The sequence below is a fragment of the Lygodium microphyllum genome, chromosome 5, assembly GCF_053477565.2.
Source record: "Lygodium microphyllum isolate KBCC chromosome 5, Lygodium_microphyllum_v1.1.10, whole genome shotgun sequence".
Lineage (NCBI taxonomy): Eukaryota > Viridiplantae > Streptophyta > Polypodiopsida > Schizaeales > Lygodiaceae > Lygodium > Lygodium microphyllum.
Window position 1 is genome coordinate 65092385 of NC_141139.1, and position 21597 is coordinate 65113981.

Genomic DNA, 21597 nt, shown 5'->3' on the forward strand with positions numbered 1-21597 from the left:
TTCATCTATATATATGAAATTTCGTGTGCTACATACATTGTTTTGTTTTCAGTATCCAATCTTTGAAATAATCTTTCTCTGTTTTCCCTAAGCATACAATTTGATGTTGATGGGGGAAAAAAAACCCAGAGAGCATGTGGCTTGCAAAGCCACATGCTCTCTGGTTTTTTTTTCATACCTCTGTTTTGCACGTCTATCAGTGCGTCTAAATTGCAGGATAAATGCGTGTCTATTCTCATCAAAAACTTTCAGAGTAAACACGGTTTTAGACGCGTAGATACACGCTTGTATAGATGCACAATATGAATATGTCCACTTTTTTATAAATATGATTATATATTTACGTAGCGCGTTTATACGCACGTCTATAGGCGCGTCTAAGTGTGCGTGTAACTCTGATCATAAGCGCGCTTTTAGATGCGATTTTATAGACGCGTTAATAAACGTGCCCGATATTTTTTTTTTCACAATTCAAATATTGCGTCTACAAGCGCGTCTATGAACTCTTTTTGTTGTAGTGTCATTAAGGATTTGGCCTAGTTTTGCACTTGTTGCAAAGTAAAAATCCTCAAACCCGAAGGTCCTACCCACATTCACGGAACGTTGGGTCAATTGGATGCTCATGCAAATAACGATCTAGGGTTTCTACCCTAAGGATCATTCATTCAAATGCTAAAACTCGGATTGAGTTGGAATCCCTAGGACCGAAATTAGGATTGGGTTGGGTAAGATGATACCCTAAACCCCGCTTCTTGTCAAGACTTAATTCCTTGACCTGAAAATGCCGTTCAATGGGTGAAATGATCCCATGGAATAGATGCGACACTTGTGCAACAAGTTGCGACGTCGCATGGCCTTGTGGTTTGATCACAAGAGAGTTTTGCCATTCCTTGGAATGAGGTTGGCAGGTTCTTGCGCAAGTTTAACTTGCAAGAGGATGGGTAATCATCCTGTTACATCACCTTCCTTGGGGAGAATTGCCAAGTTAAGGGAATATATGTATTTGCTTGGAAGTAAAGGACCTATCAAGTTAGACATGGTCGCTAGGATTTACTGTTAATTTATGAAACCTAAGGTGTTGGTTAAGTTGGGTTAACAGGGTATGGCCCTAACCCAAGGACAAAAGGGTGAACAAACAAACCCTTATGGGATCTTACCAAGTCGCAATTGATCTCGGATTGAATGCTGGATGCATTCTGAGAGAAGGAATCACTCCTTAGCAGTTGGCCAAATAAACGATCACTGGTTTGATTATGCTTGTAACAGTTTAGGAGCATTGTTTGCATTGTTTACTCAAGGAACTAATTATTGGAAAGTTAATTAATGCTTCAGGTTGAAGGCCTGAAGGGAGAGGCCGCATCAGTTACCCCCGACTATTTGCCTGACCCTAACCAAGGGAGTTGTTAGCCGTGCTGGGAACGTGGACCGAACCCGCCACGTGAGGTCTCTCCGTTGGGCACTACTTGGAGTAGGAGGATGCTTGGGTGCCAGGGGGGGCTCTAACCGTCAATCCCTTGCCTTTCGGGCCCTGCACAAGAGGCCAACGTGACTCGGGATTGGATCTCGAGGTCCGCATACTAGTCTATGGGCAGAATCTTGGATTGGTAATCCCTGTGGATTGCTGGATATCCTTCAAGAAGATTATGGATAGCCTTCGGGCGGATTATGGATTAGCCTATAGGCTATATTTTATGGATGTATTCCAAAGATAAATAAGATAACATTTTGAAAAGGAAGTTGTTTGACAATATTTTTCTATGTCAAATGCTAAGATTACGTGAAGGAACCAGTGTCTAACTAGCTAATTAAGGAAGCTCCTTGATGCATATCCCACTAAATGTGGTAGGTAATTAGACAACTAAAGCAACCTTGAGGAAAGTGCGGTGGATGTGGCCATGGGTCCGTCTTACGGATGGGTGGTCCTGGTTGGCCAGGAACTTTTCTCAGTTGAAATGGACAGCAAGGAGCTCTTCTTGAAGGAAATGAACAGCAAGGACCCTCACCTAGAGTTTAGGTTTCTAGAATCGCGATTTATGCTATTTTAGGGGAACGGAATGGGACTATGCCTTATGGGCAATGAAGTCGAGCCTTGCATCCCTCTCGTTTCCCATTCTACTTGAACCAAGTGCAGCATGAATCCGCTTCGTCCCTGGCATTTCTGCGTAAAATAGTTTGCCTGGGGTTCGACGTTAGCTACCATTTAGGAAAGTGACCATTAGGGAAAACCCTGATTCAGGTCGGTCCTAAGTGGGAATGGCTGGAATACTTCCATTATGTGGCAGACTCATGAAGTCCTAGATCGCAAACCCCATAACATTCCATGGAAGTGTCAGGCGGACTCTCTTTCGAATGGGCTGCTAAGACGTGTCCTGGAATAGAATAGGTGGACACATTACAGTGGTATTAGAGCAAACCAACGAAGGATATGTCTTTATAAGAAAACTTAAGAAGTAAAGAAAATGTTGCTGTTAAGAACATTTCCTTACTTATCGATGCTGTCTTGCAGAATTATGAAGCATGGAACAGATTCATAGTGTTCCAGGTCATGTTTATGACCGTGATGCATGCCTCAGTTTATCGATAAAGGATCAATATGATGAATATCTTAGACCGTATTTACAATCCATCGCCTCTGTACATGGATTAGAGATGGACGAGAGACTCAAGAATCTATTATATAGCTACCCACCGGTTTGTGTACCTTCAAACCAACCTAAAGAGAATCAAATGGTTGGAGGACCTGAAGATCGTGAAGCTGTTCATTTTCATTGAGGCTCACGTAAACACAACTTTACATGTCAAAGGTCGGAGGGTCGAGCTGAACTCATATGTGTATGAGGAGGTGACCCGCATAATCCCCGGCGATAAGATCAAGGTGTTGGGACGCTAGGAGAAGAATGGGTACCAAAGGAAATGATACCCTAATCTTGCAATGACATATCGATTCCTAAAGATCCATGATCCAAATCCATACTACTACCTAGTTCCCGTAGCTAAATGTAACGCAACCTTATTCTCCCCGAATTAATGTATCGGTTGCTCTACCATTCCAAGAAATATTGTACTCTGAGAGGGCTATGCCCATATGAATGAAATAAGACTTTTTTTTATCAATGATTGTCTTGTCTATGAGTATTGATAAAAAGTTAAGTGATTAGGTTTCTTGGTTGAAAGTTGAGTAGGGCATAATGTGTAATGTAAGACACGTTTCGCGAGTTTTTAACGTTAATAATCTCAATGCCCAGGCACAACCCCAGGTACAGGTTCCTAGTCCGACCCCTACACCAAGTACGACCGTGATCCAGGAGAAGAAGTTTCTTCTCAAGTAGATCAAGCCACTAGAATTTGACGGAAAAGGAAGGACAGTCTAAGCTAATGATGAGATTTGGATAGAGTCCATGGAAGATTATTTTAAAGTAGCCGATACTGCACCCACCAACTAGGCAATGCTCGCCAAGCTGAAGCTCACTAGCGAAGCCAAGCTTTGGTGGAACCAATGGTGAAGATATCAAGGGATCTTAGAAGGATCCGTTACCTGAGAAAAATTGAAAAAAGTGGTGCAAGGAAGGGAGGACAACATCAAGGACCTTTCCAAGGAACCGCATGTGTTTCCAATAGGAAAATCTGCGAAGAAAAAGACCCGACCATGGAAGCATACCTTGAAAGGGCAACAGTCCATGCTGCCCTTCACGAGAAAGGCCCGAATCTCCAGTTTTCGATGATTTAGACACCATCAGACTATCAAGGTAAAGGCTTCAAAACCTTGATTGATTGTGGCAGTACGCATTTCTTTATCTCACCATCTTGTGCAAGAAGATTAGGAATAGCCACAATAGAAGCACCTACCCTGCTTGTGGAACTAGCAAATGGTCGTGAGGTCACTTGTACTAGGCAAACTGCTAAGGTGGAATTCTTTCTGGGAGGAAAGTCGACTTCGGTCAAATTCAGAGTCAATAACCCAGGTATCCATGAGAGTTTGCTCGGAATGGATTGGCTTAAACCTAATGACGCCCACATTGATTGTGGAAAGGGCCAAGTTTCCTTTCGAAACTGTGAAGGGGAATTTGTCACAACTCAAGGAGAGACTGGAAAGCTAAAAATTCAATTGGCCAAATCATCCCGGATTATAAAGGGAGTTAGAAAGGGACTACCTATCTACTTGATTAAGCTTATTAAGCTAGATCAAAAGCAGGAGTCTAGTGAAGGACCTTCATGGCAAAAGGAGTACGTGGACGTATTTCTTGAAGAGCTGACAGAACTTCCATCTCAAAGGGAAGTTGATCATGAGATCAAGCTAGTGCCGGGAGCTGCACCAATTGCAAAGAGGCCTTATAGAATGTCCATCCTGGAAGCAATTGAGCTGAAGGAGCAACTCAAGCAATTGTTAGATAAGGGCTATAACCATCCTAGCAGTTTAGCATGGGGAGCTCCAGTGTTGTTCCAGAAGAAGAAAGATGGAACGCTTTGACTGTGTATTGATTACAGAGGGTTGAATCAATCAACGATTAAGAACAAGTATCCTATTCCTAGAATAGATGAACTTCTTGACCATCTTCAAGGTGTGAAGATCTTCTCCAAGATTGATCTCAGGTCTAGATACTATCAGATAAGGATCAAGGAAGAAGATATTCCAAAGACGGCATTCAACACAAGATATGGACACTTTGAGTTCCTAGTCATGTCATTCGGGCTTATAAATGCACCGGCCACCTTCAATAGGTTAATGTAGGACATCTTTAGGCCATATCTTGATGACTTTGTACTCGTCTTCTTCAACGATACCTTAGTCTACTCCAAACAGGAAGAAGACCATGAACCCCAACTTTGCATAGTCCTTGAGACAATGAGGGCACACAAGCTTTATGCTAAGATGAAGAAGTGTGCATTCTTCAAATGTGAGATTGAATATTTGGGATTCATCGTATCAGCGGAAGGAATATCAGTGGATTCAATGTTCTAGAATGGCCAATTCCAACAACTGTCAAAGAAATATGCAGTTTTCTTGGATTGACAGGATGGTATAGAGTCTTTATCAAAGACTATGCTTTGATTGCAACACCTCTGACAGATCTACTGAAGAAGCAAACATCCATTGCATGGTCAATTGTCGAACAATCTAGCTTTGATAGATTAAAGCAAAGTTTAGTATCAGCACCTATCCTGAAACTCCCAGACCTCAGTAAGGAGTTTGAAGTAGTAACTGATGCTAGCACACTTGTCCTAGGATGTGTGCTTATGCAAGAAGGTCATCCATACTCTCAAGCTTTGGAGACACTACCTGCTGGGTAACAAGTTTACCCTAGTGACGGATCATAAAAAGTCTCAAGTGGATCTTTACCCAGAATGAACTCAATATGAGGCAACCTCGGTTGATTGAAGTGCTGGAGGAGTATGATTTTGAAATCAAATACCGGCCTGGAAAGGAGAATGTAGCTGCCAAAACACTGAGTCGCAAGGCATTTCTTAATTCTCTAATCTTGCAAAATCCATCAACAGCTAGATCTCTAGCCACAAAGTTATCCATGCCAAACAATCCAATACTTGAGCTAACTAGAGAAGAAGCATGCCATGATCCAACCTATCAGAAGATTCTAAGGGAGATCCCTATCAAGGATCAAGACCCAAAGCTATAGGCTAAGTATCAAGAATTCTCTACCAATAGTGGACTTGTCTACTATAGAACGAGGTTATGTATACTTGCAAGCCAGTCACTCAAGCAGAAGATACTTTGGGAAGCTCATGATTCCCCTTTCTCAAGACATCATGGCTATGCCAAGACCCTCAATGCTGTCAGAAAGAGCTACTATTGGGAGAGTCTTAAATGGGATGCTCTCAAATATGTCATTGAGTGTTTGTCCTATCAACATATTAAGGTCAATATGGGAATTCATCAGTATGGACTTTGTTGTTGGTCTACCCCAAGTTCAGGGAGGATACAACTCCATTATGGTTGTCATTGATATGCTTACTAAGGTTGCACACCTTATCCCTGTTAAGAAAAACTATAAAGCCTCAGACATTGCAAGGTTGTTCATCAAGGAGATATTCAAGCTACATGGGTTGCCCAGAAGAATCATTAGTGATCGTGATTCTCTCTTCACATCACACTTCTAGAGAGCTATCTTCGAAGCCATTGGGACTCAATTCTGCTTTAGTACAGCTTACCATCCTCAAACCGATGGTCAAACGGAGCAAGTCAACCAAGTCATCGAGGATATGCTAAGGGCACACTGCTGCCGTGAACCAAAAAGGTGGATTCAATACTTGCCATTGGTTGAGTTTTCCTACAATGCTTCTTACCAACAAAGTATTCAGATGACCCCTTTTCAAGTATTGTATGGGTATGACTGTCGAAGTCCTTTAAACTTCTCAGATTCAACCTTGAGGGTTGAAGCTTCAAGGTAGATGCTGGAAGAGATGGATGACCAAATGAAGTCAATAAGACAGGACATCCAAGCCACCAAGGATAGACAGAAGGCATACGCAGATTTGAAATGTCAAGATAGAACCTTCGATGATGGAGATATGGTCTTCATTCACGTATGCCCAAAGAAGAGTTCAATATCCTTAGGAGATTACAAGAAGCTAAGTCCAAGGTATTGTGGACCCTACAAGATTCTCAAGTGCCTAGGACCCATTGCTTATAGACTGCAACTCCCTGAGAACCTAAAGGTTCATAATGTATTCCATATCAGCCTATTGAAGAAGTATGTACCTAATCCTAGCCATGTACTTGATCCAACAAGTTGTAATGCCTAGCCAAGGAGTCCTTGAGCTACGGCCTCACAGGATCTTAGATGTTAGGGAGAGACAATTGAGATCTGGAACCTTGAGAGAATGCCTCGCTAGTGGAAATATTATCCCGAGGAGGATGCCACTTGGATGGATGAAAGCACTCTCAACCAACAATACCCCAGTTCTTCTCGAGATGACGACATATCGATTCCTCCAAGGGGGAGAGAATGTAATATTTCTACTCGAAAATATTACTAAACATGACTCCCTGCACGCTATGTAAAAACAAGGCCGTCAATCCGTACCCCGCACGTGTAAAAATGAGGCATCCGCATTGTGAAATCGAGCCTGGGGGTTCAAGTCTACATAACCGCGAGGAAACACCCTCTTGGGAGGGGGAAAAATGGATAATAATAATGCAAAAAAAAAAAAAAACCCTTTCCCCCAGCCGATGCATGGCTGGAGGAGAGGGAGTGTGGGGAGAGATGGGCTAGGTGAGAGGTGTTGGCTACATGGGGGGGGGGGGGGGGGCGGGGGGGAAGCCATGCATAGCCCACGTGGTGGAGCTTCCCTCTCCCCCCCCCTTTAAGCCAATATAAGATCCCCCCTTAGTGGGGGATTGAAAGGGAGGAAAGACTACGTGGAGAGAGAGAGGGAATGCTGCGGTCGATGCCGTGACGTGGAGAGAGGAGGAGGACTGCTACGCTACCGGCTGAGAAGAGCCGCCCGTAACGTTGTTGCTACTGCCAATTTCCCCTTCCACCCCCATCAAGAATCCCTTATTTTTCCCAATCATTAGGCCTCCCCACGACATCTCTGTGGGATCCTCAGAAGCCTCTTAGAAGCTTCTCTAAGAAGCTTCTAAAGGATAAGGCTAAAGGCCTTGTTCATGCATGCCTTCTCAGGTTTAAAACCGATCTCATTAAGCTTCATTCCCGCAGCTTCCTCCTAAAGCCTCCATTCCCATAAGCCCAAATCCCACAAGCCCCGATATTTTCAAGGATCTGCATTTCGGTAAAGGGATCTCCTATGTATGAGGGAGAAGGGCAAGATCTTGAGGCTGCTTACCAAGGCTGGAGGAAATTCATCGATCGCATAAGGGTAAAGGCAAACCGGAAGTCCGTAATCAAGCCTACGATGGCCCCCAAGAAGTCGCAAGGCGCGCGTGCGGTAGGTTCTTCTCCTAACATTCAAGTGGACATTTCCCCGAGCCCACAAGCCTAGGTTTTACGATTTTGATTCCACGCTAAAGTAATGCATTAAGCATGATAACTTTATGGAATAGGAAGCACCTATGCATGTTCAAATTTACCTAGCCTAGTTAAATGCAATTGGAAAAGAATTGACTATTTGAGCAATTACTAGAATTAATTCATGACATGCAATTGGGTCATGGGTATTTTCAATGTGATGAATGCAAATTGTCTATCCATCTGACGACCTTAGTAGTATGTTGCATTGTCCTGCATTCCAAAGTGACGAGCCTAGAACACCTATTGCCTATCATTATAAGGTTGAAATTATTAAGTGTACTTTTGACTAGACATGGGAAGAATAAGCGTAGTGTCGCATTTTTAGGAAAAATCTTCATTGTAATGGTTCATGGGAAAAAGTCGTTAACACACGTAGGATATTATCCGAAAAGTAATTGCAGAGTATGAAGAATGAATCTATGGATTTGCATGTGGCATGTGCTTGCAAAATGGAATAAGCCAACACTAGTCCTACTATATTCACTTTGCATGAACTTCTTTTAACTATGTTGTAGTTAGGGAAGGGTTGCATGTTGCACATTCGTCGTGCGTAAAATTCATTCATTAAGAGTTGCATTTACGGAAAGGTTGCATGGTTTATTAAAGCATGAAATTCTAAAGCTTAGAAAAAGAGTTGTAGGCATGATTCTTGAGTGTAAGTCCTAGTAGGTTCTATGAAAGTTATTCTGCAAATTATTCCTACGTTTTGAGTTTAACAAGAAAGGTTAGGGTTATTGCGAATCTAGTGGTATGTAGAAGCAATGAATTGCGTGTTTACGTGTATTGTGACATGTTGCAACTAGTTTTCTCCTTAAGATCAAGTTTATCATCTCTAGGAATGGTTCCTCCTTGTCACAAGACAAGTAGATCGAATTATCTAAATCACCTAACCCACAAGGGATTCATATAGGCATGATTCAGTCGATATGATAAATACCCCAAGTGCTAACTAGGGTTTAGCTTGTTAAGGATTCGGCCTAGTTTCGCACTTGTTGTCAAGTTGAAACCCTCAAACCCGAAGGTCCTACCCACATTCATGGAATGTTGGGTCAATTGGACGCTCATGCAAATAACGATCTAGGATTTCTACCCTAAGGATCATTCGTTCAAATGCTAAAACTCGGATTGAGTTGGAATCCCTAGGACCCCGAACGTTGTCGGCCTAGTGCAATTAGGATTGGGTTGTGTAAGATGACACCCTAAACCCCGCTTCTTGTCTAGACATAATTCCTTGATCAAAAAATGCCGTTCAATGGGTGAAATGATCCCATGGAATAGATGCGACACTTGTGCAACAAGTTGCAATGTCGCATGGCCTTGTGGTTTGATCACAAGAGAGTTTTGCCATTCCTTGGAATGAGGTTGCTAGGTTCTTGCACAAGTTTAACATGCAAGAGGATGGGTAATCATCCTATTACATCACCTTCCTTAGGGACAATTGCCAAGTTAAGGGAATATATGTATTTGCTTGGAAGTAAAAGGACCTATCAAGTTAGACATGGTTGCCAAGATTTACTGCTAATTTATAAAACCTAAGGTGTTGGTTAAGTTGGGTTAACAGGGTATGGCCCTAGCCCAAGGATAAAAGGGTGAACAAACAAACACTTGGGGGATCTTTCCAAGTCGCAATTGATCCCAGATTGAATGCTGGATGCATTCAGAGAGAAGGAATCACTCCTTAGCAGTTGGCCAAATAAAGGACCACTGGTTTGATTGTGCTTGTAACAGTTTAGGAGCACTGTTTGCATTGTTTGTTCAAGGAACTAATGATGGAAAGTTAATTAATGCTTCAGGTTGAAGGCTTGAAGGGAGAGGCTGCATCAGTTACCCCCGACTGTTTGCCTGACCCTAACCAAGGGGGTTGTTAGCCACACTGAGAACGTGGACCGAACTCGCTGTGTGAGGTCTCTCCATTGGGCGCTACTTGGAGCAAGAGGACGCTTGGGTGCCACGCGGGGACTCTGGCCGTAAATCCCTTGCCTTCTGGGCCCTCCACAAGAGGACAATGTGACTTGGGATTGGATCTCGAGGACCGCATACTAGTCTATGGGCAGAATCTTACATTAGTAATCCTTGTGGATTGCTGGATAGCCTTCGGATGGATTATGGATAGCCTTCAGGTGGATTATGGATTAGCCTATGGGCTCAATTTTATGGATGTATTCCAAAGATCAATAAGATAACTTGTTGAAAAGAAAGTTGTTTAATAATGTTTTTCTATGTCCTGCTAAGATTACGTGAAGGAACCAGTGTCTAACTGGCTAATTAAGGAAGCTGCTTGATGCATACCCCACTAAATGTGGTAGGTAATTAGACAACTAAAGCAACCTTGAGGAAAGTGCGGTGGATGTGGCCATGGGTCCGTCCTATGGATGGGTGGTCCCGGTTGGCCAGGAAATTTTCTCAGTTGAAATGGACAACAAGGAGCTCTTCTCGAAGGAAATGAACAGCAAGGGTACTGACCTAGAGTTTAGGTTTCTAGAATCCTAATTTATGCTATTTTAGGGGAACGGAATGGGACTATGCCTGATGGGCAGAGAGCTCGAGCCTTGCATCCCTCTTGTTTCCAATTCTCCTTGAACTAAGTGCAGCATGAATCCACTTCGTCCCTAGTGTTTTTGCATAAAGTACTTCGCCTAGGGTTTGATGCTAGCTACCGTTTAGGAAAGTGACCATTAGGGAAAACCCTGATTCAGGTCGGTCCTAAGTGGGAACGGCTGGAATACTTCCGCTATGTGGTAGACTCGGGATGTCCTAGATCGCAAACCCCGTAACATTCCATGGAAGTTCCGGGCGGAGCTTCCTAGACTCTCTTTCTGATGGGCTATTAAGACATGTCCTGGAATAGAACAAGTGGATACGTTACATCCATTTTCATACCTGTAAATGCATTCTGGGTCTCTACAATTTGACTTAACTACGGTTAGAACACTAGAATTACAATTTGTGAATCTCCCTAGATAGCATGAGTAGTGCTTATGATGGAACTCAAAACCACTCCATCTACATAAGTTTTCTTATTGAGTGATAAGAGAATCAAAACCATGCTTAGTAATCCATTGCCAAAAAAGAGATCTCTCTATCTCTACATTCAATCCTTTTGTGTTGATGGAGATAAGTTTTATTTGATCCATGCTACTCATCATGGAATTTGTGCTTGTTGGAAGTAGGTTGATTCTCATACACTTTATCTCCTTTTTTTTTTTTTTTTTTTTTTTTTTTTTTTTTTTTTTTTTTTTTTTTTTTTTTTTTTTTTTTTTTTTTTTTTTTTTTTTTTTTTTTTTTTTTTTTTTTTTTTTTTTTTTTTTTTTTTTTTTTTTTTTTTTTTTTTTTTTTTTTTTTTTTTTTTTTTTTTTTTTTTTTTTTTTTTTTTTTTTTTTTTTTTTTTTTTTTTTTTTTTTTTTTTTTTTTTTTTTTTTTTTTTTTTTTTTTTTTTTTTTTTTTTTTTTTTTTTTTTTTTTTTTTTTTTTTTTTTTTTTTTTTTTTTTTTTTTTAAAAAAAAAAAAAAAAAAAAAAAAAAAAAAAAAAACATTCTCTATTTACTCTTAACAATTTTCTTACCCTTAACAATGTGCTATCCTTTTTGCTTCACCTCTTTTGTTGCTTTACTACATATTTTAGTGGTATGGGACACTAGAATGTGTAATATATGGATGATCAAGTACTTGAGTTTTTTATGCTTTTGCCATGAGCATCATAAATTTGTAGTACTTTATTTTTTAGTGTTGATGCTAATTTATGTTTCTTTCAATAGGAGTATATGCAATTTTAGGACTGTTGCTTCTTAACAAAAGAGTATGTTATGGAAAATAGTCTTTCCTTGTGAGTTTTTTGTAAGTTATGATGCTAAGAATATGATAGGGATCAATTTATACCATGGGACTATGTAATAGATATATAGAAAATGCTTTAATAATATGATGATTTTAGATTTATTTATTTGTAAATTATCATTATTTATTTACCACATAATCGTAACATATTATAGTAAGTGCTGCATGTGACATTGGTCACATTGTGCTTGGTAGATAGATGGTAGGGAACTTTGTGTTGTGTTATAGTGAGTAGATTATTAGGTAAAATTGAGAAAATTAATATTTTTTAATCATTATTAAGTATAGATAATCTTTACGTAAATCTCTATAGTAAGCATAATGTATAATAATATGTATTTAAATGATATTATTATAAGTTTAGTTGTCAATCACAAATTTTAAGCTTCTTTAGTAATAATTTTAACTAAATCAATAATCTTTAATATTATTAATTTATTAATTTTAATATTTTTAGGATAAATCAATATAATTTTATTAAAATAGGTTTTTTCAATGGAATGCTATGCTATTTTTTAAGTATGGTTCCAACTTTCCTAGTTTTCTCTACAAAGGTAGTAAGATCATGTGCAAAATAGAAGAACAAGGTAGAAACTTAGTTTTTTGCTTCTCCCCGATTTGGAGTCAGAATTCAAAGCTTTTAGAGTTATTCTGGGGGGATTTGGGACGTTTTGGATATGATGGTGATGTCTAAACATCATGACTCAGCACACAAAAGTTTTTGCATCAACTACAACAAGCTACATGAAACCTCTTAATCCATAATACTCTATATTTTGATTGATATTTGTATTTTCTTTAAAGTAAGACTTATGATGTAAATGTAAATCACTATGTAATGAACATTTTATAATGTAGAATGGGAAACAATGCATTTGTTATGGGGAAGGTTTGGCCCTATCATGTGCTTTCTCTTATTGTTTTAAAATTTTTTAACTTTTTCCATGCTTTTATGTTTCAAAATGTTGTCTATATTTAATATTTAGGATGTGAGATTTGCCACGTGGTCTGTTTCACAATAGAATTTTCCACATAAGATCTCTACTTTGAACCTTGTCAACTTACCCAAAGTGACATGGTTGCTATTAATCCAAATCACCTTGAGCACTAGTGCTCCAATCATATTTCATAGCTTCACATATTCTTCATGCAGTATCCCTCTATCCTAGACAAGTATATCGTCATACTCACCTTTGCATTGAAACCAACCTGTATGACCCATGTCTTAATGTTCGTATAGACTTCTTGGTATTGCCACATAGCCCAAACATGGCAATGACACAATGTATAAGAAATTGACTCCCTTACTTTGAAATACATCTCATACCACGGTTGCATCTGCTTTTGAACTTAGTCAACATATTATTAGTACTTGCCTCTTTTTAGCATATCATAGGAAAGCATTGAGTTTGTTACATGGAGTACTAAACCAAGTCTTACATATTCTTTCCCACCAAACTTTTTAGATTTTTGACTATTCTATGAGCCATGTGTTTCAAGCAAACAAAAAGATTTGAGCAAGTTTTGAAAACAATTATCTTTCTAGGCAAGTTACTCTATTTACATTTGCAATTAAAGTGCACATGTTACCTCTTAAAACATATATATTGCTACATTCATAAATTTAAGTTGTTAAAAAGTTTAATATTTCATGCCATAATTGAGAGGTATTTGAGTTTTGATCTATCATTACACAAGCATGCTTGCATGTTGTATAGGTAGATTGCAAGCATAGTAGCAAAATGCTCATGAGAACAGAAGTCATTATTGAAGATATTTAGTATGATTAATATGATATGGCATGATATATCATTTCCATACAATATTATGAAATAAAAATTTCCAAGTCAAGATGACTTGCATTATTGTCAATGAAGTGATTGTGATGTGGATGATGTTCTTGTTGTATAGGAGATACAAACTTAAACTAGACATTTGGATTCCCTTAGATTCTGATACAAATTGCATGCCCTTCTAAATTAAGGTGCAAGTTATAGCACATGAAGAAGAAAATGAGGTAAATATCACTTCCAATTGGAGTCTTAAAGATGTAAGGGATACCTTGGAGCTGCTAGACAGTACATCCCCTGAGTATAAGTTCAAAGTAAATGGTAAAACAATTGGAAAAAGATTTAAATACTCTTTCTCTTGTATGAGTTGCTTGCCTCCCACAATTGTAAGCTTTGAGCCATACATATGAAAACATTGATTACATTTACATAGGATAAAAAGCTTTTCATTAATAAAAGAGTTACAAAATTGAAGTGAAAATATACAAGGATGCTTCTAGTTTATGTTTGCATCTATTTGTATTCTTTTGGCTTTATAACCTCTTTGTCGCTTTTTGCAAACACATCTAATCTCTTTACAGTGGATTTTTTCTTTAGTTGCTAGAAGAATTTGACTTGGACAGGGGGCCAATTCTCTTCAGGCTGATGAGGAGATGAATGACACTCCATAGAAGAAAGTGTTTTCTTTTTAGAGTTTACATTGCTAGTTTTTCGAGATGACTTGCCCTTTCCCTTACCCTTACTCTTAGTTGAGGATTTTTTTGTAGGTGAGTAGAGGTTGGCTGGCATGATTTCCCTATCAAGAATCAAGTCAATACATTGCTCCCTTATCCACCACATATATGAATTAAGGTAATCTTGGCACTACAAGAAAAAATATAATAAGTTGGAAAACTCAAAGACAGGTTTCTCAAAAAATCAACAATGTAAAAAATACTTACATTAACCCCCATCTATCTTGAATATCTTTGAATCTATTGTCCTACAAACATTTAAAATCACTCTCCATCCACAAGAATGCACATCAGTTTGCAAGGGCACTTATCATTGGAGAAAGCTATATGGTTTTTGAGGATTAGTAATATCCTCATATGTGGTGTCCAAAAGGATAGCTACTCTATCGCACGAAATTTGCACGGCGGTTTGTGAAAGTCACTCACCGCAGGGACACTTTGTGATGGAAGAACTCGACATAAAATAATTATCCAAAAGAGTTTTAGATTCAAGATGAATGAGAAAACAAATTCTTTGATTAAAGATATAGATAAGAGACAAGATCAAAAGATTTTCGGATATGATCAAAAGATATATGAACAGCTCAAGCTAGAACATGTGATGACAAAGTGTTTACTGTATGAAGCCAGGAAGCAAAAATGATCAAGTTGTTGTAGAGAAAATCACCATGTCTCTTCACTAGCCATTCTGAAGACAAGGTCGAGATCTCAAACTAAGAGAGAAGAGAAGAAAGTGGAATGTCAGGATTTTATGGAAAAATCTTCAAGGAAAGCGAGGAGCTCAAAGCTGAAACTTAAGCCACTCTCATAGAATTTGATGACGAGAACTTTGAAGAGGGCAAGGAGCTCATAGCTCAACTCAAAAGCCACTCCATAGAATTTGATGACAATCTTCAAAGTAGGCGAGGAGCACCAAACTCGGACTCAAGCCGCCTTCATAAGCGACTCGATGGCAAAAACTTCAATGTAAGCAAGGGGCCCTATGCTCAACCTTAAGCCTCTCTCTCTAATTTGATGGAAAATCTTCAAAGAGGCGAGGGACACAAAGCTCTACCTCAAGCCTATCGCTTGAATTTGATGGGTTCTAAGGCTCTCATAGTGTCACCCTTTTATAGTTTTCTCTCCTACATCTTCACGTTTGTGCTTTTCTTTATCCCAAAAAACCTAAGGCATTTATCTTTAGAAAACATTAAGGTTATGCTTTTAAATCTTATACTTTAAGAAAGCTTAAGTGCTAAACTGCTGTCTTGTGATCATCAATGCATCATTTATTTTCTTCGTCAAAAGTTTAATTATTAAGCTTTTTCGCCACCCCTTCTCAAATTAAGGTTAATGGTAATCATGCATGGGCGAAAATCGAATATGTTCTTTATGATCTCTAGAATCTCTGCATCAGGAAATCTTCTGGTCATGAATGTGTCAACAAATACAAACAGTGGCTAAGGTACACATATAGCATAGGAAACGTGCACATGACACCGATGGGAAAGTCCTATAGCAGAAACACTCTTGATAGCTTGCCTTACAATGTAGACCCCACTGTGATCAAATTTTGTGGGATCCTTACCTAAAAAAGCCCCACCTCCATGTGCTCCCCAACCACCATAGGTGTTAATCATGATCTTCCTACCAGTAGGACCAGCATCACTGTACAATCCTCCAATCACAAAATGCCCAGATGGATTGAGATGAAAGATTGTCTTCTCATCCAAGTATTTCTCTGGAATTTGTGCGGGGGTTCGTGAAAGTCACTCGCCACAGGGACATTTTGTGATGGGAGAACTCAATGTAAAATAATTATCCAAAAGAATTTTAGATTAAAGAAAAATGAGAAAAAAAATTCTTTGATTAAAGATATAGACAAGATACAAGATCAAAAGATTCTTGGATATGATCAAAAGGCATGAAAAAATCAAGATGGAACATGTGATGACAAATTGTTTATAGTATGAAGTTGGAAATCAAAGATGATGAGGTCATTATAGGGAAATTTGCCATGTCTCTTCACTCGCCATTTTGAAGACAAGGTTGAAATCTCGAACTGAGAGAGAAGAGAAGAAAGTGGAATGTTAAGATTTTATGGAAAGATCTTCAAGGAAAGCGAGGAGCTCAATGATCAAACTCAAGCCACTCTCGTAGAATTTGATGATGAGAACTTTGAAGAGGGCAAGGAGCTCATAGCTTGACTCAAAAGCCACTCCATAGAATTTGATAAAAATCTTAAAAGTAGACGAGGAGCACCAAGCTCGGACTCAAGCCACCTTCATAAGCAACTTAATGGCGAAAACTTGAATGTTGGCAAGGGGGTGAATGCTCAACCTCAAGCCTCTCTCTTGAATTTGATGGTGATGAGGCAAGGGGCACAAAGCACCACCTCAAGCCAGTCGCTTGAATTTGATGGGTTCTAAGGCTATCACAGTGTCACTCTTTTATAGTTTTCTCTCCTACATCTTCACATTTGTGCTTTTCTTTAGCCCAAAAAAGGACCTTAGGCATTTAGCTTTTAAAAAAATTTAAGGTTATTCTTTTAAAGCTTAATATGCTTTAAGAAATCTTAAATGTTGAACTGTCGTCTTGTGATCATCAATGTGTCATTTCTTCTCTTTGTCAAAAGCTTAATTATTAAGCTTTTTCCCCACCCCTCCTCAAATCAAGGTTAATGGTAATCATGCATGGGCAAAAATAAAAGTTGTTCTTTATGGTCTCTAGAATCTTTGCATTAAGAATTCTTCCAATCATGTATGTGTCAACAAATAGAGATAGTGGTTCAAGTACACCGATACCATAGGAAACTTTCACAAGGGCAAGTCCTGCAGCAACAACACTCTTCGTAGCTTGCCTTACAATGTAGGACCCACTGTGATAAAATTTGGTGGGATCCTTAGCTATTAAAACCCCACCTCTATGTGCTTCCAAACCACCATAGGTGTTAATGATGATCTTCCCACCAATAAGACTAACATCACCGTACAGTCCTCCAATTACAAGACGCCTTGATGGATTGAGATGAAATATTATCTTCTCATCCAAGTACTTCTCTAGAATGAGAGGCTTGATGACATGCTCCTTAAGATCAATAGCAATCTCATTGTTAATAATTGACTCATCATGCTGAGTTGATATCAACATAGTGTGAATGTGAATTGGAACCATTGCACCCTTGTCATTCTTGCACTCAATGGTTACTTATGTCTCACCATCACATCGGAGCTAGGGACATGTCCCATTCTTTGTGACCTAAATTAACTTGGCCCCAAGCCTGGTAGTCAAAACATGGGTAAGAGGCATTAGCTCTTCAATTTCATCTGTTGCATATCCAAACATATGCCCTTGGTCTCCCGCTCCAATCTCGTATGGTTTTTTTTAGAAGTGCCATCGACCCCCCTGGGAAATGTCAGGGCTCTGCTACTCAATGTTCACCTGCACCTTGCAATGGTTTGTATCTAGACCCACCTCATCAGAGAAAACAAATCTCTCTACATGTATCCTGCACTATCTTCTCATAGTCCACCTTGGCTTTGGTGGTGATCTCACCGAAGATCATGACCATGTTTGTCTTGGTGCATGTTTCACATGCAACCTTACTATTAGGATCTTGTTCCAGGCATGCATCAAGCACAACATTAGAAACCTGGTCACAAATTTTGTCAGGATGACCTTCATTGAGGGACTCGGAGGTGAACAAAAAAGTCTCCATTTGAGAAATATATCAAAGAGTAGAGGCAATTTACACCCCCAGAAAGCTGTAGATTATTCCTCCTTCGAAATTCATGTCTGCTTCCCTTTGTGATCTCTCTTTCTCTCTCTCTCTCTCTCTCTCTCTTCAAGTCTTTCCATAATCAAGAAATTGCAAAAATCACCCTTGTACCGGTTCCGTTCATAGTGATAAGAGCCCTGATGATTTCCTTGATGATTTGACATGCTAATGCTTAGTTTTGAATGCTTCTTCAAGTCATGAACTTGTAGATGAAACCTATCTTGGCCTAAAGCTTTAGCAAGAAGTATTGTAATCACTTTTCCATCAGCACACCAACAGACCAATTGAGCCTTCCATTTGTAGTTCAAACTTGACAACTTATCAAATACTTCATGTGCTTCTTCTAAGCTAGAACACTTGACAAACATGTCCTTTAAAAAACAAACCAAAAAGATCAAAAGCCAAATGAAGTTGCCTGTGTTGAGTACATCCTTTTGCATACATGTCAACTAGGACATTACCCATGTCCATGCGTATTTCAATCCATGACCTTAAGATTCAGTTGTATATTTTCTTACCCATTTGTAGACCTTCCCTAGTGCTGAATGTTTTAAGAAAAAGAATGTATGTGGCCCTCAGGTAAGTTCCTATGTATAAACCCTAGGCATCGTGTGCATGTAAGGTATGTTTTATATATCCCTATGTAACCTATTTTGTAAAATTTTCTTAACCCTTATGTGACTTTTTAGAAATATTTATAAATCCCTTACTTCAAGTTTATTTTTTAAAGTAAAGAATTTAATACAGAATTGACCATAGAGCAACACTCCCAAGGGTTCATAAAAATATCTTAGTAGTTCTAGTGACTATGAAAATGTCATTGTAATATATGACATCCAAATGTAGATTTAAAATTTTTGTCAATAAAAGTAAAAATTTAAAATAATTTCTAAATAGAGACATTAGGTATATAATGTAATGAAGGAGACCTAGGAGAGAAGGGAGAGATTGCAGAGAGAGGAGAGAGAAAGAGAAGGGAAGCCATGAAACCTTGAAGGAAGGGTAAAAGAGACTTGATTATTGATAAGTGATGCCCTAATTGTATCTCCCAACACCTTAAATACCCTGTCAATATAACTAAGTATTCCCATGCTAACTTGTGTCCTATCCATCTATCCCCTCTCTTTTACATTCCATCCTGACCCTAAAGGTTTTTTCGCTCAAAAATAAAAAGAGGACTTATTGGTGTGGCTCACAACAGAAGGGGGGGTTGCAAAGTACTACTCTGTTCAACATTACAGAGGAGAATATATGTATGGAAAAGTACAATATCATGTGGAATTGGGGCATACAAATGTGTATATGATGTATACAACATGTGCAAGCTGATAGCATATGAGTTTGGCCACCAATTCTTGACAATTAGGGGTTCACAAATAGTGGACAACATGCTATCTAAAATAGGCTTGCTAGAGAAAAATGGTCATATCTTCTTATGGGCAGCTTCGATTGAGGCGTATGACATGTCAAAACGAAGCTCATGAAGTGTACTTTCAGTCCATATAGATAACACTTACCTATCATTAATGCAAGGTAAAAACTGTTCTAAAATAATGTGTTGTCTGCTAGTTATCTACACTACACACTACGGTAAATTTAGCTAATCCTCAATCAAAATTTCACCCTTGAAGTAGGGGGAGAACTGCACTAGTGAAATGTTGATTGGGGTAGGGCTTTTCCAAGACCATTCCGTTCCCCAAGTTCAAATTGATAACCTACATAATAAGCATCAAAAGCATAAGGGTCATCCATACAAGCATAGGTCACCGTACTACCACCGCGGTCAAAACAATACTTGTGATTCAATGCATACAATGTATCATAGAAGTAATTCATGGTGTCATCTTCAAGAATTGATGGTAATAGAAATAGAAGAGGGAGAAGAGGAGGGAGAAGAGAAGAAGAAGAGGGAGAGGAAGAGGGAGAGAGAGAAGGAGAAGAGGGAGAAGAGGAGGGAGAAGAGAATGAGAAGAGGAAGAAGAAGAGGGAGAAGAGAAGGAGAAGAAGAAGGGGAAGAAAGAGGGAGAGAGGGAAGGAGAGGAAGAGAGAGAGAGAAGAAGAGAAGAAGGGAGAGAAAGAAGGGGAAGAAGAGGGAGAGAGAAGGAGACTGTAATATTTCCGCGTACTGCCTACCGTAAATATTAACTTCCCGCTCTCGTCGTAAACTCGTGCAAAGATTATCACCAGTGCCAGCAGCCATACGCGGGAAATGGAGACACTCCACCTTGCGAAAATAGGGTCGGGGATTCAAACCGGCATGGCCGCGGGAAAACAGCCTCTTGGGAGGAGGATAAGGGGATAAAGGTGAAATTATAGCAAATTTTTTTTATTATTCTCCCCAGCCGATGTGTGGCTGGGGGAAAGGGATGGGCTAGGGAAGCATGAGGACGTCGGGGAGAGGCCATGCAACTGACACGTGGGGAGGACCCCTCTCCCCCCTTGGACTATAAGAACCCCCCCTTGGGGGAATGGAAAAGGGGACAAGGCGGCAGAAGGCTGCCGTGAGGGAGACGGCCGTGAGGAAGGCTCCCCGTGTGAGGGAGGTGGCTGTATGGAGGAGGGACGGCCGTGGACAGAGGGGGTGCTGAGGAGGTGCCGGACGTGAAGGGAGGAGGCCCGTGCTGAAAAGGGAGGCTGCGACAGGCGACCGTGAAGGAGGATGGGGGCGCCACTCTGTCGACCATGAAGAACGAGGGACCGTGATGGGGGGCTCGTGAAGGAGAGACCGCTAAGGGCCGTGAGGAGGCGCCGTGGAGGGTCATGAGGGCCGCCCAGTCCTGCCACCAGCGCCACGCTGCCGCCCAGTCCGCCATAGCTGCCGCCAGGCCACCTCAGTCCGCCCACCGCTGAATTTCGACTTTCTTTCCCCCCTCGACGTCACTCAGAAGCCAAGAAGCTTCTTAGAAGCTTCTAAGGGGGGGGCTTCCTTAACCCCCCTTCCCACCACATTTCCCAAAGGGCATTCATACCCCTCCCCGGAACTTGAAGAGGAGAGGGTGAAGGCCGTAAAGACTCCCATAAGACCCTTCGAAAAGGGCTTTTGTAAAAGGACTTTGAAGGCCGCAAGCCATCCACGAATAAATTCCGTGCCAACCTGAGTTTTTCCTAAAAGAACTCCTAAAGCCCTTTGCCGCAAGCGCCATCCCACAAAGAAGTCTTCCGCATACGAGGAAAGGCAAAGGTCAGAAGGCTGCAAGCCAAGGCAAAAAGTTGAAATCCATAAAGGCTAACTGGAGATCGAATTCGCGATGGCCTCTAGAAAGATCACAAGGTGCGATGCGGGAGGTTCACCCCGAGCATACGTGGATATTTTCCGGAGTCCGCAAGTCCAGGTTTTATCTATTTCGATTCCACACAAAAGTATTGAAATTATTTACGATAACTTCACGAATCAGGAAGCACTCATGCATGTTCGAATTCAACTAGTCAAGTTAAATGCAATTGGAAAATGAATTGGCTATTTGAACATTTATTAGCGATAGCTTAAGATATGAC

General features: G+C 40.0%; 1 pseudogene; it reads right to left on the reverse strand.

Moving 5' to 3' along the window:
• Window positions 1-15640: 15640 nt before the first annotated feature.
• On the reverse strand, window positions 15641-18042 carry LOC148035914 (S-adenosylmethionine synthase 1-like; annotated as a pseudogene).
• Window positions 18043-21597: the final 3555 nt, after the last annotated feature.